The sequence below is a fragment of the Monodelphis domestica genome, chromosome 3 (assembly GCF_027887165.1).
Source record: "Monodelphis domestica isolate mMonDom1 chromosome 3, mMonDom1.pri, whole genome shotgun sequence".
Taxonomy (NCBI): domain Eukaryota; kingdom Metazoa; phylum Chordata; class Mammalia; order Didelphimorphia; family Didelphidae; genus Monodelphis; species Monodelphis domestica.
Window position 1 is genome coordinate 34401014 of NC_077229.1, and position 27323 is coordinate 34428336.

Consider the following 27323-nt stretch of genomic DNA (forward strand, 5'->3'; position numbering starts at 1 on the left):
TTGAACTAGACGACCTCTGAAGAGCTTTCCAACTCTAAGATCTCACAGTTCTGTGGTTATTTGTGGTGCAAACTAAAAAACAAATGGGAAATACTAGATACCAATGTAGACAATGGTGGACCCATGTGGAAGGACACAGCTTGGGAATCATTGAAAAGACTGTATAGCTTCATATTTGTGATCCAACTTGATCCATGACTCAGATCTACCTTTACTCAAAAGGAGTTTCAAGATCACACTCAAAGCAGGGGGTGGGGAGGTAGCTGGGCTCAGTGGACTGAGCTCCCAGAGATGGGAGGTCCTAGATTCAAATCTGACCTCAGACACTTCCTAGCTGTGTGACCCTGGACAAGTCACTTAACCCCCATTTCCTTGCCTTTACCACTCTTCTGCCTTCCTTAGAACTAATACACAGTATTTGATTCTAAGACAGAAAGGTAAAGGTTTAAAAAAAAAGATCACACTTAAGACAGTAAATACAAATCCGAGCTCTGCCACTTATGACTTGTGTAACCTTGGGTAAATCTCATGACTTCTCTGGGCCTCAGTTTCTTCATCTGTAAAATGAAAGGGTTGAATTAGATGGCCTCTGAACTCCCTTCTGCCTGTAGATCTAGGAATCAATGACCCTTTCCATTCCACTCTGAGATTGCCATATTCAGAGTCTCTCTGACATAGAATCATAGCTTTAAAGCCTGGAAGAGGGTCTCTTAGAGATTTCCCAGTCCAGGGGTTCCTAATATGGGGTCTAGGGCTTTGGGTTTATTTTATTAATATTTTGATAATTAAAAATCACTATAATTGGTTTGTATCTAAGATATACAATTTAACTTTTCTTGTTATCTTATATCATATATTTTATGCATTTTGTAAGAGTTAAAATGGTTGAGGTTGTAAACTGTAGTGAGTAAAATAGTGGAAGATATAAATTGTAGTAGATATAAGAGTGGGTGAGTAAATTGTGACCGCAGAAAATATGTTTTCACTACAGTGTCTTGTTTTAAATCAAATATAAGGTGGTCACCAGGGAAATATTCCCAATTATGAATATACCCAAGTCAACTGGGTTTTATAGAGAATTTAATTAATTATACAATGAGGAATCAAAGAAAGAGAGAGAGAGTAAGAAAGGAATAAGTATGAAGGGCCTTAAGCCAACATGGCCTAGATCTGAGTCTTAAGAGAGAGATCAGTCAGTTCTTAATCACTCACCACAAGATCTGTCCAAGCAAGAATTCTAGTGACACCAGGCCAGCTCCATCTCAGCTGACTTCACCAGCTCAATCCTGAATCTGAAATGTTCCCGAGAGAGTCTCGAGAGAGACCCTTCAAGGCAGCCTTTCCCAGCTGACTGTCCCTTCCAGAGCCTGTCCTTTTTTTAATATATATATATAGGGGGTTTTCTCCTATGTCACCTCCCCTAAGTTCTTCCATCTACCAATCACAGTAGACGTTTTCCAAAGGACAGCCCATTCTGAATTCACAGCTGAGTAGATTAATCCTTTTAGCAATCCACACCTGAGTAGGTTAGAATCTTTGAGCAAGTTTCTCACCTTTTTGTCCTGGCAAGTTTACAAGTTGCCTGACCTTTAATAGGTACCCCTTTAATAGCACCCCTTTGTATTAATTTTAAAAATAGGCATGGCTTAAGTATGGGTTTAAGTACTTTCCATTATTCAGCAAGGAGTTCTCTCCCCTAAAGCAGTCCTAAGGGTGGAGTAGAGGTCCTCCCATTTCTGATCCAAGTAGAGTTCTCACATTTTAGATGGGGAATGGTCCCTAATAGGGAATTGTCCCAATGAAAAATTCCCCAAAGGGGAATTTTTTAACATTCACAAGTCTGAGAAATTTCAAGATTCACAATTTATAAACATTATTCAGGAAAGGGGGCCAGAGACTCTACCAAATTGCCAAAGGGACCCATGAAATGAATAGAGAACTAATGATGAAATCTGCCTCCCTTTTTAGCAGTAGGGAAACAGAGGACCCAAGAGATGATATCATTTGCCCAAGTCACTTAAGAAATAAATAGCCTAGCTAGGATTCAAATTCAGGTCCTCTGACTCCAAGTCTTGTTTTTCTACCACTTGACCTTCTTCTAAGGACATAGGACTTGACCATCAAAGATGAGTAGGGTTGAGGAAGACCAATGTGCAGGCCTTCCATGTGAACCATAGCTCTAACCTCTTTAGCTCTAGCCTACAACCCACCACATGGAAAATTGTATACATTGATATGATTCCAAAACTAAAGGCATTTTTGTCCTCACCTTAGCTTGTGAATGACTGTTTAATTTGCAAGGGAAGTCTAAGAAGTTAGACATGTTTTGCCTCTGACTAGGCTGTTTTTCTTAATTGGAAGTGACTATTAGAATCCCTAGCTCCTATCAATGCTCAACTCAGGTGATACTTCCTACATTTTCTAATTTCTCCTTCTTGTTAACATTCTCTGGACCCCACAGCAAAAAAGGATTGGTTTTTCCCTAGTTGTGCCCATGCTGGTTTTCCTCAATAGAACTTAACCTCCTTATGGATGAAGACTATTTGGTACAATTTGATTCAATAACATGGAGGAAGTGCCCAAAATGTGCCAGGCACCATGCTAGGTACTAGTGATACATAGACTGAAATGAAATAGCCAGTGCCTGTCCTTGCAGAGTTTATATTCTATTGTAGTGGAAAGAATGTGAATATAGACAAGTACAAAATATGTACTATATATAGTAATTATGTGATGGCAGGGAACACTGATCACCAGGGGAAATAGAAGATGGCAGCTGAGGTGGCAAAGGGGGAGAACTTTTCCCAGTGGAGAATAGTTTATACAAAGTCATATAATGTCATTTGTCACTGGTGATTAGCATATGTATTTTTGAACTGGGAGTGTGGTTTCATTGGTATAGGAAACCCCCAATGATGAGTTCTCCTTCCACCAAAATACCTGATCTATAATCTTAGTGTGAGATAATTCCCTGGGGTACTGAGGTCAGCCAGTATATATCATAGGCAGAAAGGATTTAAAGTCAGGTCTTCCTGACTGAGATGGATGGGATTACTATACAACATACCAGGTTTCTTCTCACTTGGAATGCAGTAGAAGCTAAATAAATAAATATTGTGTTGAATTCAGTGGATAGGATCTCTCTTTACTTGGCTGCTCACCATCAGAGTGTGCTCCCCTCTTCCCTCCTCTTCTTTGAAATGAAAGAGCTTCTCCCAGTTGTTCTAATGCCAACCAGGCAACTCCTACAAGTGACTTGCTCCTAAGGTCCAAGCCACCTCCAATGAGCTCAGATTCTGTTTTCTAACCCATTTATTATGAGAATCTACTCTTAGGAATGAAAAAACAGCCACTGAGGTAGTTTTCATCCCAGAGCAGATGAAGTGCTTCTCCAAACATGTGGAGAAGGTGGTCTCAAGCACCATCAAAATTACCTTCTTTCATAGTCTGAATAACTCCAGCCTCCAAGCTGTCAGTCTGCTAGCAGCTGGAAGACCTCTTCTATGCAAGCATGAGAAGATAGGTGATGATAAAGTATGGGGGTAGGGACAGGAGTCTGAGTGTCTGTGACTAAATTTAAAAGGACTATCTTTTTGGGGTACAGGCATCTTTGTATCTGACTCTTGGTCATGTGCCTAAACAGATAAAACAGGCTGTGAATGGAAGGTCCTTGAAGGCAAGGACTCTTTCCCTTTGTCTCTGGATTCTCAGCATACAGTAGATGCTTAATTGAATTGGTTGATTGGTGGACTCTCAGAACTCTTTCCCATCTCCCAGATATATGTGTGCATGAACTCCACCAGTCATTCAACAAACATTTACTAAGCAAATGCTTGATGGAGAACATTGCACCAATCAGTGACCCAAGTTGCCTGAGGCTGTCTGCTCTGGAAACATTCTCTAGCACTTGGCATCACCCACGGGCATTTGGTGCCTTCCTATGCTAAAGCCTCCCCACCCAGCCTTTGAAACAATGTTTTAAAAGGACCCCTGAGCCTGAGAAAGAGATGAATCAAGAAGGAATTACTTCCAAGTATCCCCAAATCTCTGAGTTAAGGGGAATCTCAAAAACCTTTTAGTTCATCCCAGATCTGAACGAGAATTCCCCTCTCCAATATAGCTAATAAATAATCCATAAACCATTGCCTAAAAAGTTGCAGGAAGAGGGAACTCCACTAAGTGCCTGAGCCAGTCTATCTACCTTGGACAGCTCTCGTTGCCAGTTTTTCCTCTATTCAAGCTCAAATCTGCCTCTCTACAATCCTTACCCATCACTCCTAAATCTGCCCTCTTCAGCCAAACAGATCAAAGCTGATCCCTCTTCCAAAAGAGCCTTTCAAATCTACAGGCTTCTTTTCTCTAAGTTAAAGCTCTCCAGTACCTTCCATGAATCCTAAAGTAGAGTGCTATACCTGGAATCAGAAGGATCTCTGTTTGAATCTAAACTCAGACTAAGATTATTGGTTGTGTTATTCTGGGCAATTTATGTACTGAACCTCAGTTTACTTATCTGTAAAATGTAGATACCCATGCTTCTGATTTACAGTAGTGCTTTGAGGATCAAATGGAATCATAAAGGCAAAGCTGTTTGCAATTCTCTAAATGCTACATAAATGCCTATTTATTCATCTCCCTTCTCTGAATCCTATCCAGCTTCTTCTTCCTAAGCATAGCATCCTCCCTCTCTAACCACCACTGCCCCTCACATCTCTCTCTCTCTCTCCCTCTCTCTCTCCCTCCCTCTCTCTCTCTCTCTCTCTCTCTCTCTCTCTCTCTCTCTCTCTCTCTCTCTCTCTCTCTCTCTCTCTCTCTCTCTCTCTCTCTCCATCTATCTATCTATATCTATCTCTCTCATGTGCACATGCACACACACAGGCATTCATACATCAAAAAGAAAGCAAAAGTGAGTTCTGTGAAATATGACACTAATATCTGGATATCTTCTTTAGAGCAGTGAGAAAAAAACCTAATCTAGAAATCAGGAGAAGAAATATGGTACCATGTCAAATACTCGATTTGAAATCAAGAGGCTTGGGCTCAAATTCTATCTCCACTACTTATTGCCTGTGCCATCTTACCTTGGGCAAGTCACTTACTCTCTGTTTCCTCCTCTATAGAACAAGAAGGCTAAATGAGATGATCTCTGAGATTCTTTTGAGTTCTAAATATATGATCTTTTAGCTAGATTCTAGTCATAGCTTTGCCACAAACTCTCTGTGTGACCTTGAAGAAGTCACTCAACTTTTCTCTGTGATAATGAGGTCAATTGAATTGGATGCTTTAAGACATAGTGTTTAAGTCTAACATAATTCTGTAAGTCAACCTTATTTTTGTTGTTCTATTAAATTCTATAGTCTTGGGCCTGACTGTGTCACATAAAAATCTTAGGACCATTGAACTTAGAACTAGAAGGAACCTTGGAGACCATCTCATCTATTTTTTTTTCATCTTATGGATGAGAATATTGAGCCCAGGATTAGGGAAATGATTCACCCAAGGGCACCCAGGTAGTAAATTGGAGAGCTGGGATCTGGACACAGCTTCATTTGATGGAAGTTTCTATTAGTCATAACCTGATAATGTGTTTCCTTCAAAGCCTAGCACAGCATGAAGGACTCTCTGCCAAACACTGGGCTAGGCGCACCTATTTTTAGTAGGTTTGCCAGCTCAGGGGAAAAATTCAGGGGAGCCACACAAGAGCTTGAGCCATTGTACGCGTGGCCACAAAAGGAGGCACTTTTAAGCAAGTTGATATTTTTCAGTCATCTTCATGAAAAGTGGATTTCTGAAAGGTCCAGTGGCTTGGCCTTGCATTTAGTGTGGTTTAAGTCCTTTCTTTTCTCTGACTATCCATATTATCAACTGTAAAATGAGAATAAAATTCAGCCTACTTGATCTCTAGGACCCTCCCAGTTCTTCCATTCTCTATTCTAAGAACCCTCCTAGTTCTGACATGTTCTGTTCTAAAGCTCCTCCCAGCTCTGACATTTCCTCTTCTAAGACCTCTCCCAGTATTGACATCTTCTGATCTAAGGCCCTTCCTACCTCTGACATTCCCTTTTCTAAAGTTCCTCCCAGCTCTGACATTCAACAACAATAATGAGAAGGCTTAAAAACACCAGGTTGGTTGTTTATCAATGCAGACGTGATCAGGTAGAGCTCTGGGCTAATGAGGTCATACACTGGAGCCTTGGGTGAGCTGTTTTCATTGTAATCTCTGCCCAGCCCAAATAAGGCTTGTGCTTTCACAGGCATATGAAGCTGATCACTACAGGGATGAGACAAGAGAATATAAGTGGTCAAGGGCAGCCTATTCCCAATTCTGGATTTTTGTTGTTGTTCACTCATTTCTGATTCTTTGTGCCCCATTGGGAGTTTTCTTGGCAAAGATACAACGATTTATTTTTTATTCTTAATATTTGATGGGCTTTTACCCTGGGGATAAAGTAACTGCTTTTTGTAGTCAAAAGTATTGGGATTTAATGTCATCCTCCATGAAAACATCTTTGGTATAACTCCAGTAGCAGATAGAACAATAAAATCCATATGTACTTCATCTTGTTCTCATCTGACTTTAATCTTTTGCTCTATATTTTGAAAGCTTTTTGATCTGCAATTGGATGTCATGAGTATTTAATATTGTGGCATCTATTTAAATAAACATACTTATGTGTTGTGTATATGAGCTGCTGAAGCAAGCATTATACTTATGTTTTATGGATAAATGTTATATCTGGAAGATTGTGGACAATAATTCTGTCTATAATAATGGTCAATTTCCACTTCAGTTTATGGGTTGGATTCCTCAGGTTATTTTAAGATCTGTATTTGTAGCACAGGGATTCATTGTCTATCCATACATGAGAAATGATGAACTTCTGATGTATAATTCTAGTCTTAGTTTTGTCTTACAATATATTTGGTGTGTGTTAAATTTTCACCAATAAAGTCTTATATTGCCTTTACCATTTCCTTATTTGATCTATATAAAAGGTCCCCAAACTTTTTAAGTTCAAAGTCTCCTTAAGCCAAAAAAAAAAATACCTAACAGGAATGTAGCATGACCTACAATCTGAATGACCTTGAGCTAGTAATTTGCATGGTTCCCTACAGATTACTGTATTTCTCTTGAAAAGTTAAAATATTCTGTAGCAGTCATATGAACTCACAGAATTACCCAGTGAATCTCTAGTGATCTCTAAGTCAGTCCTTAAAGATACCCCTTGTCATTTCTGGTAGCAGTGACTTAGTCCTGAATTGCCATTATAAAGTCCCTGTTTCCACAAACAAATCTGCGTCATTCAGCTCTGTTCACTGCATCTTCATCAATGTAGTGTTGGTAGAATGTGTGTGGGTTATTGCCCAGAGAGCCTTTTGATTCCATTCTAAGATCTCTATTTCATAGCCTCCATCTGGTAGTGAAATGTTATCACATATTCTTTTTAAAATAATATTTTATTTCCCCAATTAAATCTAAAAACAATTTTAACATTCTTTTTTTCAAATACTGGAGTTCCAAATCCTCTTTCTCCTTCCCCCCTTCTCTTCCTCCCTCCCTTTCACCTCTTCTTACTGCCTGAGACAGTAAGCAATCTGTTTTTGGTTACTCTCAACAATGGCATGTACTTGTTATCAACCTTTTCTAGTGCTTACTGAAAAGAACTCTTCTTCTGACAAAGATATTTCTGTAGGGTTTTTATCATCTGCTCAAAGAATATCTATCCATCCTCTTTTCTCCTTTTTGATAAGCAACAGTTTGTCTTTGTGTAGGTCCTTTGGGGGCAAATGAGCCCTGTGTTTCATTAATATTATGCTGGATTTTGTTAAGGTATTTTCAAAATCAGTAATGGCCCATTTGGTAATTTCTAAAGTGTATAGTAAGACTACTCTTGCATAGATGTTAATTGCCTTAAACATCTTCTTCCTTTTTAGCTTTTCCAAGTTGCCAGTAAGTTATTTGTTACTACTACTACTACTACCACCACCACCACCACCACCACCACCACCACCACCACCACCACCACCACCACCACCACCACCACTACTACTACTACTACTACTACTACTACTACTACTACTACTACTACTACTACTACTACTACTACTACTACTACTCTCCATGGCATATAGGCATCCCTGAGTTCTCCAAGGTCATTCTAGTGTTATATCAGCTCAGGTAGATAGAAGAGCTTTTATGAGATACCAAGTTTTAGGCTGTTCCAGCTCCTAAAAACCATAGCACCCATAGATTTGGAGTTTAAAAGCCTTCAAGGGGCCATCTAGATGACTCAGTGGACTGAGATCCCAGTCTAAAGACAAGAGATACTAGGTTCAAATCTGATCTCAGATTCTTCCTAGCGGTATGACCCTGGGGAAGTCACTTAACCCTCATTTGCTTTACATTATTGCTCTCCTGCCTTGGAACCAATATACAATATTGAATCTAAAATAGAAGATAAAAGGTTTTTTTTCTTTTTTGTTTGTTTTTTTTTTGTTTGTTTTTTTAAACCCTTACCTTCCATCTTGGAGTCAATACTGTGTATTGGCTCCAAGGCAGAAGAGTGGTAAGGGCTAGGCAATGGGGGTCAAGTGACTTGCCCAGGGTCACACAGCTGGGAAGTGTCTAAGGTCAGATTTGAACCTAGGACCTCCTGTCTCTAGGCCTGGCTCTCAATCCACTGAGCCACACAGCTGCCCCCAAGATAAAAGTTTTTTAATCATTAAAGCAACCCCCATTATTTTGAAGATGAAGAAAATGATACACAGAGAGGTTAAGTGACTTACTCAGGACCACTCAGCAAATAAGTATCTAGGAATGGATTTGAACCCAGCTCTTCTTAATTATAAGTCTACTTCCCTCTCCACCATATAGTACTTCCTCTAGGAGAATGCTTGCCCAGGGTCATGCCACTTGGTCTTATAATTAGGGTTTCTATATTCTAAATCCACCCACTTTCCATTGCACCAGTTATTTCCCACTATTAAACCAAAGCTTCATTCACTGGGGCCTTCAAGATCAGTATTGAATTTTAGAAGTCTTCTAATCCATACTCACACCAAATAGAATAATTTTCATATCACAAAATTTCTCAACTAATGGAAAGCCCAACTACTGTCATATGGGGAGATCTGTAAAATGTTAAATGCTAAAAGGGGGGGAGGGGTCCTCATCCTCAAAAGATCCAGGAACCACAAGTTCTATCCTATTGCCTCGGGGCTTTATTTAGTCCAAAGATGGTCTCTCATTAATTTGAGGTGATGTTTTCCTATTATTGAATAAATATACAAGAGGATAGTTATGCCTGCCTCTTGGGTCATGTTAATTGGAATCGAAAACATGTTGGTATAATCCCTATCAGATTCTTTAATGAGCCTGCTGATACCTTTCTATAATATTGATTTAGAAGAGTGTTATATACACATCTCAAGAAGTACTCAAAATCCAGAGGGCTTGGAGGACTTTCCTCTAATGTGACCTTGAAAATACTTTAAGATGTCATAGAAACAGCTTGGCACAGTAGACAGAGTACTGGGCTTATAGTCTGGAAGACACAGGTTCCAATTCTGCTTCTATTAGCTATGTGTCCCTAGATAGATTAGTTACTTAATTTCTGTGGAGACAGAAGAAAAGACATAGATTCTGGAGTAAGAAGATCTGGTTTCAAATCCTGACTTGCCTATATACTATCTGTGTGATCATGGACAAGTCACTTAACCTTTCTGTAAACTGAGGTATTTGGACTAAATGGCCTCTGAGATGCATTGTGCACACCCGGAACTGTCCAAGGTGCTAGAGATACAAAGACCAGGAAGAAGTAAACCTCATCTCAAAGAGCTTTGACTCTTTTGCAATGGTCTTTCTTTTCTCTTTGCAGAGATGTGACTGGCACATAGGAAGTGTTTAGAGAGCAATATATGACAGGATATAATCCAGTCCAAGGCAGTTCCCCAAATGTAATAGCTGTTATTATTATTAAGATGAGAGATATTAAAGGTCTTCTCAAGTCCTTTCCAGCTTTAGGTGGAAAAAATAAATTAATCACTGGAATCAAGAGAAATATTTGACATTTAGCTGTGTCTAGTGGGTTCTAGCAGTAAATTCTAGGGACCATTGGGTTTGGAGAAATTCTCTAAGAGTTTGTTTCCTAAGATATGGCCACACCTATGGGCTAAGAACAATATGAAAGAGAAGAGGTCATTTGTGGTGTCCCATGTCTGTAATCCCTGAGGAATTCTGAGCTTCAGTGGACCTAGGATATCCCCACTAAATTTGACTTCAATATGGTGAGCCTTGTGGGGCAGGTAGGTCTGGCATAGGGTTTGGGAGGCAGAGACCAGGCTAGCTAAAGAGGGGTGAATCAGCACAGCTTGGAAATGAATCCGGTCAACGCTTCAATGATCAGAGGTACAAAATTGGGTCCAAGCAAGTTATCTCCAAATTTCAGCTTGGTTAAAAAAGGGAGACCCAGTCTACAGAAAGGGGGGGGGAGAAAGATAAGAGTGAGTAGGAAGTAGGATGAGGGTGGAGAGGATATGAAGCCTAAATGAGGAGGGTAAATTTGGCCTGGAGGAGGTCTAAAAATGTGGGTAAGGATATCTTCTGAGCTCCCCCACTACCATTGGAAGCATTTGAAGGGTCACCAAATAAAATATCAGGGGTGTTCTGGGCTTTCTGTTTGCAATCACATCCCAGATTCATGCAACAAGCATTTATTAGGTCCTTTTCTATTCTAGGCTTTGTGATAGGGGCTAGAGATGAAGTCAGCTCTTCCCCTTATAGGGTTTATATTCAACTAGGCAGGGTACAATAGGGTTGCAGATAGGACAGCTGGAGGTAAAATGGATAGAGCCCTGGGTCTGAAGTCAGGAAGACCCGAGTTCAAATCTAGCCCCAGACATTTGCTGTATGTGACCCTGGGCAATTTACTCAACATTGTTGGCCTCAGTTTCCTCATCTGTAAAATGAGCTAGAGAAAGAGATAACAAACCACTCCATTATCTCTACCAAGAAATAAGGGAGAGGAATCACAAAGAATTGTGCACAACTGAAAACAATTAAACAGGTTGGGCTAGAATTAGAGGGCCCTAAAGAACCTTACCCTATGGAACTTTGTATAACCACAACAATTGACATTTATATAGGGTGTCCCAAAAGTCTTAGTGTAGCTTTAAGCAAATAACATTTTGAAAGCTTTATTACTCTAGCATTTTGGGGACGTTGTATGTAAAGTACTTAAGGTTTACAAATCATTTCAAATATATGATCTTATTTGAACCTCAACCATAACCCCATAAGGTGAGGACTCAGAGAGGTAGTGAGTTGCCCAACACCACACAGCTAAAGGTCAGTGGTAGGATTTGTATATAGGTCTCTCCTGACTCTAGACTGACCTTTTATCCCTTAGATCCAAGGCTAGAGAAAACTTTTCACAGAAAGAACTCTCATTTGAATAATAACTAGAATTTATTTAATGCTTTAAGGAAAGAACTTTACAAACATTGTGTCATCTGGTCCACACAACAACCCTGTGAAATTAGTGGTATTATTATCCTCATTGACAAATGAGAAAACTGATGAAGACAGAGCTAAGTAACTTGCTGTTACGCACCTGAGGCAGGATTTAAATTCTGTTTTCCTCACTCTGAATGCAGCTCTCTATCCATTTTTCCATGGATCAGAGAACTGAGTTTTAGTGAAATGCAATGAAGAAGACACTTATCTATGTACCAAAGGTAGTTTAAAATTAGAGGCAGGATTTGAACCCAAGGGCCTCTGAGTCAAGAGGCAGCACTCTTGGAGCAGGACCAGTGCTCAAATAATTATGCAACCCTATCTTTCTTTCATTAGGTCATAGAATCACAGACCTTTAGAGCTGAGAGGATGACAAAATGGAGGATTTATAAGTGGAAAAACCTTGGCAGTGCTCTGACTCCAACTCCCTTATTTTATGGATGTAGAAATTGAGATCCTGAGAGATGAAGTGACCTATCTGAGCACCTATAGATCTAGGAACAGAATTTGGGCTTCCTGATTCCTAGCCTAGCCTACTTCTCCACCTTGCAATGCTCTCTGCCTCTCTCTCTCCCCATCCTCTCTCTTCCTTTTGTCTCATTCTCTGTCTCTTACTGTCTGTCTATCTGTCTCTCTCTCTCTCTCTCTCTCTCTCTCTCTCTCTCTCTCTCTCTCTCTCTCTCTCTCTCTCTCTCTCTCTCTCTCTCTCTTTCTCTCTCCTCCCTCTCCCTCTTCATCATTTTCCCTGGATATTTTGCCATGATGCAACCTCAGAGATTTCTCATCTTTTAAATGAGACAATGAGAAATTTTCTCCCTTGAGCCAAGAAAATGGAACTAAAATCTCTATGGAGAGGAAAGCTGATATGTAGGGGGAGGGGAACTCCATTTGTGTCTTCAATAATCCCCCTGAAGAATCCTATTCACACAGTGGGAAGCAGGGAGGCACCTTAACTCCTGCCCTCAGTTCAGCCTGGGGACAGGTGGATGTGGACTGATTTTTGCTGGCTCATGGGACATTGCTTTACAGGATGGTCCCTTCCCAGAAATTTCTCCCCTCTAGATCCCTAAAATTCTGCCATGAATGAGTTTTACCTTTCATTTGTTATTGTTCATTTGTTTCAGTCACATCTGACTCTTCAGGACACCATTCATGCCCTTGGGTTAAGTACTACCCCCACTTACCAGATTCCCTCCCTTAAAGAGCAAATATACTAAATTAGGTTAATGTGGAATCACTTATCTGGTAACTAGGCTGGTGGTTTCAGTCCCTTTTCAGTCATGTCTGACTCTGTGACTTCATTTGGGGTTAAGGTACTAGAATAGCTTGCCTTTTCCTTCCCTAATTCATTTTACAGATGAGGAAACTAAGGCAAACAGGAGTGAGTTTCCCAGGGTCATGCAGCTAGTAAGTATCTGAAACCAGATTTGAGCTTAGAAAGATCAGTCTTCCTGACTTCAGACCCAGAGCTCTTTCCACTGTACTACCTGGCTGGTCATAACTGGAGCTGGGGAAAATAATAATATCATGTATCCTCTCAGTTTACAGAGCACCTTGCATACATTTCATATGAGCCTCATAACAACCTTGTGAGGTAGGTGCCTCAAGTTTATTTAGTGCCATTTTAGAGATAAGGAAACCAAGGCTCACACAGTTGAAATGACTGGTCCAGGACCACAGATCTAGTATGTGAGTCAGGATTTTAATCTAGTTCTTCCTGACTGTGACTGAATCCAACACATTCATAGAGTCATAGAGTTTGAGCTGGAAGGAATCTTGGATCATTGAGTCCAAAACCCTTATTTTACAGATGAGGAAAATAAGACATAAAAAATGTAAATGACTTGTCCAAGGTCAGCTAGTAGATGTAAAAAGTGTAATTTAAAGGAATATTTTCCTATCCTCAAGCCTAGCACTCTATACTGAAGATGGAGTGATGGGGAGAGGAAACACAAGATGATAGAACTGAAAGAGAATAAGGAGTCGTGCTGTCTAAAGAAGACAGTATTGCATAGTGGGAAAAAGAAATGACTCTGGAGTCAGAGGATCTGGAAAAAGTCTCACATCTGATGCTTGCTACTTTTGTGACCTATGTGTACCTATTGGGCAAGTCTTTTACCCTGCTTTGACCTCAGTTTCCTCATCTATAAAATGAGGGGATTGAACTAGATGGCCTGTGAGGTCTATTCTAGCTTGAGATCTATGACTTTGTTTCCAAACTGGAGAATGCACAGAGAAGGGCAATCAGAAGAGAGAGACTTGCATTCATTGCTCTGTGAGAATACATTGAGGGAACTGGGATGGTCCATCTTGGAAAAGGGTAGTCTCAAGGGAGACTTGAGAGCTTTCTTGAAGTAAAGGGCTGCCATATGGGAATGGAATCTGACTGACTGTTTGGCCCCAGAAGGCAGAATCAAGAACAATCGGTAGAAATTAGGAAGAAGCCAACTTGGGCTTGATACAGGGAATAATTTTACTAACAGAGTTGTTCAAAAGTGGAATGAACAGACTTGGGTGGTGGGGGAAGGAGAGTGAAGGACTCTACCTCCTTGGAAGTCTTCAAGAATTTGAATAACCAAATGTTAGTATATTGAGGTGGGGATGCCTTTTTTGGATGGATTGAACAGGATGATCACTTGAAGTTCTTTCTAGCTCAAAATGATGTGATTCTATCACTGACAGGGTCAAGGGGCCCTGGAGATCTGAGTTCAAATCTCAACCATAACCCTTAATAGCTTTTGAATATGGGAAAATCTCATTCTCTTTGAGCCTCAGTTTCCTTATCTGTAAAATGAAGGAAATTAAACTTGCACTGCCTACCTTCTGGGGTGATTGTCGGAGTAGTGCCACATCAATAAGGCTCTATTCAGGCTCACCTAAACACATCCTTTAGTCCTTACTCCAGAATTGTAAACTATAGGCTTTCTCCAGGAGACCTTTTGTTTCCTTTCTAACCAGACAATGAGAGAATAAATAGATGGTGAGTTGTTTAGGAGAAACAGGGAAGAAAGCAAGGATGCTGGACTGGGCTCCCATTGTTCCAGTCCCTCCTCTACCCCAGGCTGTCCGATATCTGAGCCCACCCAAGACTGAGAGGCACAGAGGAGCTTTATAACCTCCCTTCCTGCCTCTCCAAACAACCACCACTTCTCAAACCTTTGGGGTCTTTGCAGGTCTCTAGAATACAGTGAGTCAGAAGCAAATAGTGAAGGCTCACTGCCATCTCTAGGTCAGCCTAAGAACTGTCACTCTCTAGTTTTCAGCTGAGTGGCTTATTAGGCTGGGCTGAGCTAGACTGGGTAGGGATCTCCCTGTTCCTCTCCAAATGGGAACCCCTCACTATTCCTGTGAAGTCTAAGATTTCACCAAGAGAGCAAAAGGCAACTCCTTCCTCCAGGGTGGCCATTCTTGATGTTAAAACTTTGTAAAATCCCATGAAAGAAAACTCAACCTACATCTGAAGAATAGAATAGACATAGAATGTCCAAGATTAAAGGAATCTCAAAATATAGAGGTAGAGAGGGTGAGGGGTGCAATTGGGACTTTAGCACATGGGATTTAAGAGCAAAGAGAAGCCCTAGGCCATGGAATATCAGAGCTAGAAGGACCATAAACCTGTAGAATTTCAGAAATATGAGGAAACTTGGGTTGCAAAATGTCAGAGTTAGGAGGGACCTTAGAATATAGAATGCCAGAACTTGGAGAAATGATAGAACACAGAATGTCAGAGTTGAGAGAGACCTCAGAACAAACAATATCAAACTGAGGGAAAAACTTAAAATATACAATATTTAATCTGGCTTTTATTGACTATCCCCCAAATTTTATAGTTGAGAAACCTGAGGATCATAGAAGAAAGGGGACATGTATAAGGTCACACATCTAATTAGACTTCCAACCAAAATCTCCTAATTAATCTAGTGCTTCTTTTACTAAGTCCTTCTTCTCTCTTCTACACATTCCTGTAAATTACCTGATTTCTTGATTGAGGTCCTGGGACATTATTTCTCATACTGCAACCTTTGTCCTAAGTTACTTTCCAGACTGAATAAAAAGAGTATTGATTTGTGCACCTCAATTTAAACTGGCTCTGCCACTTGTATGACTTTCTAAAAATCATTTGCCTTCCTTGGGTCTCATTTTTTCCATTTGTAAAATGAGGGGGTTAACCTAGATGAATTCTAAAGTCTCTTCCAGGTAGAATCTGAAGCTAGAACCCAGACAAATTGGTCCTAAAAGACAGGGCCAAAATCTTAGGTATCTCTGTGCCTAGGACCACATAGCAACCCCATCCCCATCCTACTCAATCACCCAGCCCCCAGATTTTGTCTTCAGCCTAGAAAAGAGATGTCTGATTGGTACTTAAGGAATAGGAAGGTGGGTGGTAGCAGCAGCCAGAAAGATGACACTCCAAGAATGTTTCTAGCTATGACTTCAATGACCCCCACCTTCAATGGGTCCTGACAAGAAGAATTAACTCAGGGCATGGCATAATGAAGGGAATACCGAGTACTTATGCAGCCTGGTAAATCTTTAGGTACTCTCATCGATTAGACTCTATAAATGGGGTCCAGGGTAGTCATGCCTTAGACCAAATGCTTCTCTATAAGCACTGGCATCGATTATTCACCCCAAAGGAGGTGGAGAGAAGGGGAAGGTACAGCCTCCTCCCCTCTCTTCTGCATCCCTTCCCAAGACATCCTGGAAGATACACTCACAGCTGAGTGTTTTGTATCTTCTTCAACCAGGCTGATATCTGGAGAGGGAAGAAATTAGTCCTTTGGAATTTCTTGAATGTTTGGATGTGAGAAAGAGAACCATCAATAGCTTTTCTTAAAACTCCTTCTTGGAGAAGCATCAAAACCTGCATTGCCCCACATGTTTGACCCCCTTCCCTGCTTCCCCCAGCCTCTGGCTCCTAGGAAAGTCCCTGAGTCAGTCCTGGAGGCTGCCAAACTTATCAGGCTGTTTCCCAGGGCCTTTCAAGTGCCTTCACTGGCAGCTGAAGCCAGCAGATGCCTTTGTATCGTAGCCTATTAAATTAGCCCCTCTGCAGTCAAAAGGAGATAATTATGTTTTCATTAGCCCTGGATAATGTATTACCCCCCTCGGTGGCAGTGGCCATAGCAAACGGAGGGCAGCTGTGTCCGTAGCTGACCAGCAAGCTCAGGGAGACTTTGACCTCAGCCCTTCCTAGGCTTTGGTATCTGTCCTGTAGAATGGGGATTAGACACTTGATGGTTGGAAAGAGGGTGGCAGAAAAGAAATGATCTCTCCCCTGCCCTCCCCCTTCTCACTGATTTCCCCTTCCCTACTCTTTACCAGCCTAAAGGCAGGGTTCAGAGCAAACCATACTCTTAACAAAGCAATGAGTTCAAATCAAGAAAACATGTAATGCCCAGTGGATTTACGTGTCGGCTATGGGGGGGGGGTGGAGGGGAGGAAAAGAAAATGATCTATGTCTTTAACGAATAATGCTTGGAAATGATCAAATAAAATATATTTAAAAAAAAAACATACTCTTCAGACCCCCCTCATTCCCACTGTGTTTATCCATCATGGTTAAGAGAAACATTAAAGGAAAACCTCAATGGAGAAAAGAGGTCACGGGGTACAGAAGGGAGATATTGGGAAGCAGCTCATCGAACTAATAATGATAACTAGAATGTATGTAACACTTTAAGGTTTGCAACGTGCTTTACAGATAATATATCATTTGGACCACATAACAAGCAAGAAAGATCAGGGCTATTATTATCCTCATTTTTCTTATGAAGAGACTGAAGCTAAGTGACTTTCCCAGGACCATGATGCAAGATTTGAGTTGGGTCTTTTTCACTCCAAGTTTAACCCTCCGTACACTCTACCATCTAGCTGCCTGTTTTCCTTTGCTGGTTAGAATGGGAGGGGGGAGAGTTTGGTCACATTTAGCCTCAAATGTTTTTAAGCACAGGCCAGAGATACCTCTTTGGGGGCAGCAGTATTAACTAGGGAAGCCTCCTTAGATGACTGTCCAACACTACATCTACCTTGCCAAAAAGAAGAATGGAGGGCCATGGGTAATAGCCATATTCTACAGATGATGAGGTAGGTCTAGAGTATATTCATATAAATACCCCTTCTATAAGTCAGGGGTAGACTTTACTTTTTGCCCTAGGAAGACAACTAAAATCTAAGATGGATAGAGTAAGCCAGGTCACCCAACAAGCACATATACTTGCCCCTTATTATCAAATCATCAGATAATATATTTAGATATAGAAAGGATCTTCAAGGTCATCTAGTCCATACCCTTCATTTTATGCATGAGGAAACTAAGGCCCAGAGGGTTTAAGCCATTTGCCCAAGCTCATCCAACTACTAAGGGACAGAATAGATTTGAACCCAGGCCCTCAGACTCCAAATCCTGTGCTCTTTCCATTTCCATATTCCTAGGGTATTGATTGCATACTTAACAATGGCACTGCTGCCATATTTATTTTTGACTTGGGAAGGGGAAGTTGCTGGGCTCAGGGAAGGTCTTTGTTTCCTTACCTTCCTGATCCATTGTGTGTGAGAACATCCCAAAGCCTCCAGGGTAGATGGCACCCTCACCCCAACCCAGTTAAGTTTATGGCTACCCTGCTCCTCCCTGCCCCCCACATCTATCGGCCTCATCTAAACATCAAGTATGCCAGAAGAAGGACTTTCTGTTGGCTTGAGCCCAGACCCCTGAGTGGTCCCAGGGCCTGTTTTGATCAGGTGAACTGCCAACCCTGTGGAAGAGCTGTTTCCCTGTACTGTTTCCTTTTTATTTTTCCCAGTTGCCATGGTAATTGGGGGAGCAATTTACCAAGGCTGACGATGGTGACACAGCTGAAGCCTGGCTCTCAACTTTCAAACGGCTCAGGCAGCCAGGTGAAGATGAGCCAGACAAGAAGGGGATTGGGGCAGGAGGGGGAATGATTTAGGGATCCAGTCCATCTTTTTTCTTCTTGAGACTCCTCATACAACCTGTGATATGGAAGGTGGCTTCAGGCCCTGGTCCCAGCCATCCCTGACTCATAAACACATTTTTAGAGCACACACACATACCTGATCGTTTTTTCAGTCTTTCCACTCAGTAAAAAGTAGATCCCAAACACCTCAGTGCCTGTTCCTTGACTCACTTCCCATTTCTCCTGGGCTTATGAGTGCAAAATGATTTGAAAAGCATATATTAATGACAAAGTGGTATTTTGGGTTATGGTTTTTGTTTGGCATCTCTAGAGGGTTTTTGTTCTTGTGGTTGTGTGTGTGTGTGTATTTGAGTGGGCTCTCTTTTCAACAAGAGGTACTGGGCTGTGGGAAAGATCAAGTTAGAACTGAACCAGAGAACTCAGGTGCTTTACATTTGTGACTGGGTGGAAGAAGATAAAGGAAAAAAACCCTCAAGTTAATGCATCCTCTTCAAACATACACACACACACACATACACACACACACACACACACACACACACACACACACACACACAGTAACACTGCTTCTCCAAGAGTGTATGAAGAGCAAAGAAAGTGATACACAGACTCATAGCAATCTGCCAAGAAAAAAAAAAAAGACAGCTTTCAAACAGGGTTTATTCAGTCACCCATATGTCAGGGCACTTGTGAAAATGAAGGAAGACTGATTCTTAGCTACTTCCCCCCTTCTCTTTGCTCTGGCCTCCCTCCTAAAAGAAACGGTCCAGGTCAGACAACTGTCTTTAGCCCTCCTCCCCACCACACTTCCTAAGGGAAAGGGGTTGAGATACGGGGTCATGTCTATGAGCTGAAAGATGCAAAATATGTGGGCAAGGCACTAATAACATTACAAAATTGAAAGGGATGATGGTGAAATTGAAGTCTGTGTGGCTGTAGATTTGGGGCATGGAAGGAGTCCACCAAAAATCCCCCCAGCCTCCTAAGTTGTCCCCAAGTCATTCCAGCCTGGGTTGTGGGATCCTAAATATTCTACTAAGCAATGTACCAGCTTGTGCATTTAGGGAAAAGCAGACACAGTGGCCACCAACAGTTCATGTTTCCAAAGGATTCCTCCCCCTGCCTTGATTTCTGCTCCTCTTTGATCAGAATTAGAGTTTCAGTTTGGGGGCTTCACCTTTGCTTTAATAGCCTGTTAAGCAATAGAAAAATTAGCATTTTCTGAAGGGAAAACCACTAGGAATGTCAACAAGTCCAAGACACCAAGGTTGGGAAATAGCTGAGGAGGGAGAGGCAGGTGGAAAGGAGACCTTGGCAGGAGAGGACTAAAGGGTGGAGGAAAAAAATATTTTCAAAATGAGTCTATCATTTTTTGAGTTCTCCAATTAGAAAAGAATTGAGAGTGAGTGAGTGAGTGAGTGAGTGTTTCCTGATGGGGGGGGGGGGGATGGAAATTAGGTTATATAAAAGATGTGTGCCTTTGAGTCCAGAGAGCTCCTCTTAATGAGGGTGGCTTCTTCTCCCCCTCCACACCCATAAAATTGGCTGGTTGGACGTCAACGTTAATTCGTTTCAGTGATGATATTAAAAAGTAAATTCCCCCTCACGACCCTGGCTGAGCTCATCGCTGGGTCCCTGTCCCTACATATTTAAACTGCATTTTCATCTCATGGCCAGGAGACACTTAGTGCTCTGAGGGTTGGAGAGAGCTAGCGTAAGAGGGAAGAAGAAAGCAGAAGCGGGTAAGAGAGGGACCACCCTTCCTCCTTGTGGGAGACTGGGGAGAACACAGCATTCTAAACTCTGGCTTCTGGAGAGGAGGGAAAAGGAGATGAGGGAGGGGGGTGGGGTTGGGTTGGGTGGGGGTGGGGAAAAGAGAAATGGGGGTGGGGAGTGATCTTGGAAAGCACAAATCAGATGAAAGGGGGGGAAACTGTGGCTCTTACCTATAGGTAAGGCAGTTTCCTCCCAACCTTGCAGCGTGCGTGGCTGAGAGTAGATGCCATCAGGTTCCAGGTCTGGCATCCTTGAAGTGAACCTGAGACGAGTAGAGGAGGAAGAAGAGGAGAAAGGACTGCAAGCAAGCCGACCGGCCGGCAGACAAGCTAGCTCAAAAGGCTGGACTGGCACTCGGTCTCCTGAAGCAGGTGAGTTGCCAGCTTGGACACTGTCGAGCTCAACAAGCCCCTACTCCCACCCCACCCCCTCGTTGTAACTGGCTTGGATCCTCCCTGGCAACCCCGGGAGGATAGGAGAGGAGCTGGGGAATTAGAGAAAGGGGGAAATAAAGCCCAACTTTGTGTCTCCCCCCAACCCCACTTCCAGTCCACCCGCTTCTCTAGACTCCTTAGCAGGATGCTTGGGCTAGGAAAGGACTGGAAGGGTGGTCCAGCGGGGGAAGAGTGCAACACTGGGACTGAGGAGAACAGGGCATCAGAGCTTTAAGCTGCAGCCAACTTTGGAGGGAGCCCCTCTCCCCAGAGCCCAGGCTCAGATCCGAGTGTTGACTGGGGGAAGGGTGAGAGAGGGGCTCTTGGGTAAGACTATGCCTCCCCACACACACACATCGCAGCCGCCTTGGATTCCCCTAGCAGGGAATTGGGGATAGGGGTGGTGCCGGATGGGATAAAGGGACTGTCTAGATACCCATGCATTGATTTACCTGGTAAAAGTTGCTTCCTTCCTCAGGAAGGGAGAGGTTTCCCCAAGATAAGAACAGAGCTCCCAGACTCACAGGTTCTTTGCACTCCGCTCCCTCCCGGGGCAGGCGGAGAGTCTCAGGTTCCTGGCTCACCGCCAGGAAGTCTCTGCCCCCCTAGCACTGCCTCAACCTCTGGCAGAAACCTCACCACCCCCGCCACCGTTGCCCGAGAGGAGTCATCCCGCTAAGCCAGGGTTTAGGGGAAGGGAAATGACCCAGGCATGATGGATTCCCTTCCTGGGAACAGGGGAGGCGGAGCGGGGAGCCCCTGAGGAGAGCTAAACTTTCCGACTGGTAGGTGAGCCTTGCGGATGGGTCGAGGATGGGAGGGATGGGAAGAAACAAACACACTCGGATCTGAAACAGCAGGGAAGTGTCTGATATTGGGTTCTCTTCCCTGCTAAGGCAGTAGTTTGGGAGTCCTCTTCATCTCCACCTCCTGAGGAGGAGGAGGACAGGAGCAGGACTGGGCTGCCTTAAAATGGTACAAGCTGGGGAAACAGAGGTAGGTGGTGCATTTGGGGTGGGGGCATTCCCTCCTTCTATGTTTGTCTGGAAGGACTGGGCTTTTGGAGGAAGATGAGGATGTGCTGCTATGGCATGCAAGTCCCCAAGTCTAGTAACCTCAAGGTCTGGGGGTGGGGGTGGAAGGTAAAGGAAGGAAGCTTGGCTGCAGTTCCTTCCATTCTTACCGCAGTTGGCTGTCAGTTTGCCTACTGTCACCTACAGGGATTATTGGCCATATCTACAGTCCAGTAATCACTGCCTCCCCAGCCTCCCAGTCCAGGGCCCCTGTAGTTATTTGATCCCTATACCTAAGCTTAGGAAAAGGTGGCCAGGGCCCAGGGGGAACATTTTAGTTTATTCCCAAGTAGAGCATGATGCAGAAGGGAGTGAGTTTGTCTTGTCCCTCCTGAATTGTGTCTGTGAAGGAGAGCAGAGGGTCAGGGGGAGGGATAAAAGAGGTGCTGGCACTACCACTGAGGGCCAGAAGCCAAGAGAAGGAAAAAGCTAGGAAGGACCTTAAAAATCCTTAGTGTGTGTTAGAATTTAGGGAGTGGTCCACACCAGGCTAAGTGGGAGAGAGACCCAGTTAATTAAATAGTGATGGCTAGAGAGGCTTGCATATGTATGGCTTCCTTCTTCACCTGAAACACACTGATCTTGGGTTCCAGGCGGCTGTCTCAAAGTGATGACTTCCAAAACAAGACCAGCCTAGGTGCTGTGGAAGTCTGTGGAAAAAAGATGAGCTTTAATACAGAACGTACTCCCCCTACCCCAACTCCTAAGATACAAGAAAAAACTTTATGTGCCTCCATCCTGAAAACTGTTGAGTAAACACTCTGAGCCTCATTTTTGTCCCATTAGTTCAGGAACCCTAGGATCATAGATTAAGAGCCATAAGGCACCTTGGAGGATATTTAATAGACCCCCTCTTTTTATAGACAAAGAAACTGAGGTCCAGTGCCCAAAGATAGGATAGCTAAGATTTGAACCTATCCTCTGACTCTAATCCTGTGCTCTTTCTTCTTTTCTTGATGGGAGCTATCATAAGAAGGGAGAATCTGGAATACTGGTTAAAATAACCCTAGGGAGGCATTGTGGAATGGTAGGATAAGAGAAGGCTTTGAAATAAGGTTCTGATACAGCTTCTGATTCTTTCTGCTTGTGTGACCCTGGCCAAGTCACTCCTTAATCTTTTGGTGCCCTGGGGCAGCTAAGACTTTGAGTTACAATCGAGTTCCCAGAAGTAGAAGTCCTCAAATAAATTATAGGACCAGAAGTCTCTCCCCCAATAAACAAATTAGCCCCTATCTAGACATTAGTTCCTTTCTCAGAACATCCACATAGGCACACAAACACCCTATCTTCACCCCCTCCTCAAAAGGAAGAGTCTTATGGAGTCTTATCAGGATCCTAGAGTTCAGGAAGATTGTAGAGTGGAGAGAATCAAAGCCACAATAGGAGGCTAGGAGTGGGGAGGCAGGAAGAGGGTGGGAGTGTAGGTGTTTAAGGGTCTATACACTCTAAGTATAAGTTGGTTCCCACAGACACCCCAGGAAACCAAATGTAGTAGGAGGTGGATACTTGGGACCACTGGTAGCTAGATGTTACCTTTCATCAGGGCTACCTTCCGCCCATCCTTTGGCACAGATTATTCAGTCATTGGGGTGGTGGGGAACTGCTTGGTCACCAAGAGGGTTTTGGAAAGGAAAAGGACCTGGCAATCAGATTCTTGGCTTCATTTCTCAGGTGGGAAACATCATGCCCTTCTCCTAGCTCAAAATCTCTACACTTTTCCTTGGCTTTGGGGCACCAAAACCCCAGGATCTTGTTTTGAATCTCTCTTTAATCTAAGCACCCATTTCCTCTCTTCCTTGCTCACATACAAAAACATATGTCCATGTACTTATGCAACTGGTGCACACACATATACAGCCCCTGAACTCAAGGATAAATCATGCCCTATTATAATACACTCTGAAATCAGCAGGTTCTCTTTTGCCCCAGGGATAGAGCTAGAAGCTTTTATTTGTGCAGGGAGGGACCAGAACTGAAACTAGAGTAGAAGAGGCGGGAAAGGCAGAAGACAAGAGAATCGTCTTGGTTGTCTGGAGACAATTTGGGGCTGTTAGTTGCCAAGGAACATGGAAGATATTCTCCTGGAGTCCAGGACAATTCGGTCTTTTGCTTTCCTTCCCTCCTTCAAATGGCCAAATTCAAAAATCTACAGAATCTATGCCTTCCAGGTCTAGGAAACGGTTCATGAGTGCCCTGCCAATTTGCTTGCACTTTGAAGTCCTTATTGAGCATTTCCTGGACAGTGCCCACCTCCCAGGCCCCCTGGGGAAAGAGTGTGAGTTGTTGTCTGGGCTCAAGTAGGAGCTGAGCTGAGCAATTCACCCTCACAACTCTGCCAAGGCTACTGTGGACCTCAGTGCAAGGGAGCTGTCCATGGTTCTGGCAGTACACTTTCCATGTCCCTTGGTCCATAAGGAAATCAGAGGTGAGCTCTTGTGTATACAGAAATGGTCAAGAATGTATGTATTATTGGGTATATAGATGGGAAAGAATCTATGTTTTTACCGCTTAATGGTGTGCATGTGTGTGTGATGGCAAATCTCAATATCTGTGCTTGTGGGTTTGTTCTAGGAATGTCCTAGGAAATGCTTAAGATTCTGTGAGTTTTTGTACAGTTTTTAAAAGCTTTTTATATGTCTGCGTATATTTTGAACTGTGTGAGTCTGTGTGTGTTTTAAGGAGAACACTTGCTACATCCGTATTCCTTAGAATTAAACCATCCTACTTCTGAACTTGGCAATTTTGAAGTGTGGTTTTGAAAGATTAAAAGCTGCAAAACAGTGACGCTGGCTTTTTCCGATACATGGCTAAGGTTCAATTTGCATGGAAGGATAAGAAGGATTTCTTAACAAACCGGGGGGAAAACTGGACTCTTCTAGAGGAGGACAACCAACCATATTAGAATCATTTGAAAGAATTGGGAATGTCTAACCTAGAGAAGAGAAGATTGGGGGAGGGGAAGAGAAGACAGGGATAGGAATAGCATGAGATAACTCTTTTCAAGTATTTGATATCTGTCAGGTGGAAGAAGGAGTAGACTTGCTCTGCTTACCCTGAGAGAGTAAAACAAAGATCAATGAATAGAAGCTACAGAAAAGTAGATTTCAGCTCAATATAAAGAAAGGTATTTTAATGATTAGAGCTGGCTAAAAATGTAATAGATTGCCTTGGGAAGCAGTGGGTTCATCCAAACTAGGAAGTTACATGTTATCTTTTATGTTAGATGAGGATGTTGAGTATGTCGCAGAGGATATTTTTATTCAGGTATGGTAGGAATTTGGTGGCCATTGAGGTTCCTTCCAAATCTGAGATTCTATGATTCTGACTACTATTGATGTGTGTGATTGTATATAAACTAGAGAGGACATAATGTCTTTACAAAGGAACAGAATGTTTTGTCCTCTCTATAACTAACAATAATAACATATTTGAGTTAGAAGAGACCTTAGAGATCATCTAGCTCAGCCTTCTCATTTTATAGATGAGCAAAATGAAGTCTAGAGACATGAAATGATTTCTACATTCTTGGCAAGTTGAAGAATCGGGACTAGAGCCCTGGTCTTCTAATCTTAAGTCTAAGACTTTCTTCTCCAGAATTCTTTCACTTCAGCTGCATCAATAATATCTTAGGGTTTAGAGTCAGGAGAATCTGAATTCCAATCCTGTTTGTAACACATACTTGCTGTGTAACCCTAAGCTAAACACTTAACTTCTCACTGCTCTCACACTAGAGGTCATTGAGAAAGTATTCATCTACATTGGTAGATGAAGGTCTTCACTTGGGTTTCTCTGCATTAATGAAATCATAAATCTAGCTGAATAGCAATAACAACAGCTCACCTTTCTCTAGGGGTTTAGCTTAAGATTAACAATGCTGTGAGGTAGGTAGCACACTCATACCCATTTTACAGATAAGAAAACTCGAGCCCAGAATTGCCTGTAGCTACACAGCTAAGAAGTGTCAAAGTTGGCATTTAAGCCCATTTAAGCCTAGGTCTCTTGGCTCTATAGTCAAAATTCTAGAATACTACTAACCTTTGATTGTATACTTAGGTACCATTTACATAGGTTAACAAAAGTGGCCTTTTCCGGGGGATGATAGGATCATAGATTTAGAGTTAGAAAGGGAACTGAGCCCAAGCTCCTCAATAAACAAATTGAGGAAACTAGGCAAAGAGGGATTAAGTGATTTGCCCAAGATCACACAAGTAGTAAATCAGAGCTAGAATTTGAACCCAGGTTCTCTGACTCCAAATTCAGTGTTTTTCCATGAAAAATGACCTTCTAATCCAATGTCAGTCTTGAATCCACATTTAATGTTGGAATTTAATACCTTAGGGTATCTCCAGCATGCTTTGAGAGAGAAAGTCCCTGGGGAAATGATCCTTTTGATAAATTTACTTGTGGAGAGTAATTGTGGAAAACAAGAGGCCCGATTTATTTTATACTGACCTCAGCAAAGCAGCTGCTTTGAATTCATTTCAAAGGCCAGTAGCCTGCCTGAAGGTGACTCCATCCAGGTCTCTCAGAGGCACAGGCTTCTATCTTCTTGATTACTAGCATTGCCAGGCTGTACAAGTTTTTAAAAATAGAGACTTGAGAGCAAAGAGGTGAGCTAAGAGTCACCAATGGTCTTCAAGCAATGGTGGGATGATCACTTATCCAAGATACCATAGCTTCTTATTCAGATAGGATTGCATTAGCTTGCTACTGAGGATTCTTCCAACTCTGTCATTATCTGATTCCATGAATTAAACTTTCTAAATACCCTCGCAGTTAACTTTTTTGCTTTGAGTTTACCTGCATGAGATTCACAGCATAACCTTATCCAGCAGTGATGTCTCTAAGCTAAATGAAAGACAATGAGAAGTCATCTAAAATATGTTAAATTGCCTGAAAGGAAAGCTTTCTGGTTAATGGCAAAACCTTAGTGAAGCATGATCTCGTAGATAATCTTATGAAAAGTCAACTGAAAAAATGCCTATCCAAGAAGCAAAACACCTGAGTTCCAATCAAGATTCTGTGTCTAGTTAGCTTCGTGTCCCAGGGCAAATCACTGTCTCAGGTTCTAAATCTCTAAATTGAAGTCGATTGGTCTGGAAGATCTCCAAGGTCCCTTCCAGTGCTGAAATTCTAATTAGCATTCCATAGAGATTTTATTAATCAGCTTCATTAGAAATAACTTCTGGCAACCCAATGTAAGAAGGGGAGCCCTGACTAGGAGAATGAGAGAAGGGAACCACAGAGAAGTTATGATTATGCAATGTAGTAAATGAGTAGTAAAGGAATTTATTACCTGGAAGCTTCCAGCTGCCTAAGTGGCAGCAAATTTTCCCTCCTTTAACCCATGCCCAAAGCTCTGATATTGTTTTGTCTCTCCTTCCAAAATACACATCTTAACAGTCAACTACCAGAAAATAAGTCAGGTTTGTGCTCAGTGTATAGAAATCCTAACAGCTCCTGAAGGAGAGCATTTAGCCCATTTAACAGGTCTAAGCAGAGTGACATAACTGTCTTCCTGTATTTAAAGACAAAGAAAGATTGAAGTGGGATTTTGGTCTGACATTCACAAGAGAGTTTTCTTCTGTCT

General features: G+C 42.3%; 1 protein-coding gene across 6 annotated transcripts in view; it reads left to right on the plus strand.

Annotated features, from left to right (window-relative positions):
• NOS1 (nitric oxide synthase 1) overlaps positions 1 to 27323 on the plus strand; it is a 269988-nt gene that overhangs the window by 99963 nt on the left and 142702 nt on the right. For all 6 annotated transcript variants that reach the window (XM_056821665.1, XM_056821667.1, XM_007490314.3 and 3 more), the window contains exon 2: positions 20431 to 20597. The gene's annotated coding sequence lies outside the window, so the exon portion shown is untranslated. The remainder of the gene's footprint in view (positions 1 to 20430; positions 20598 to 27323) is intronic.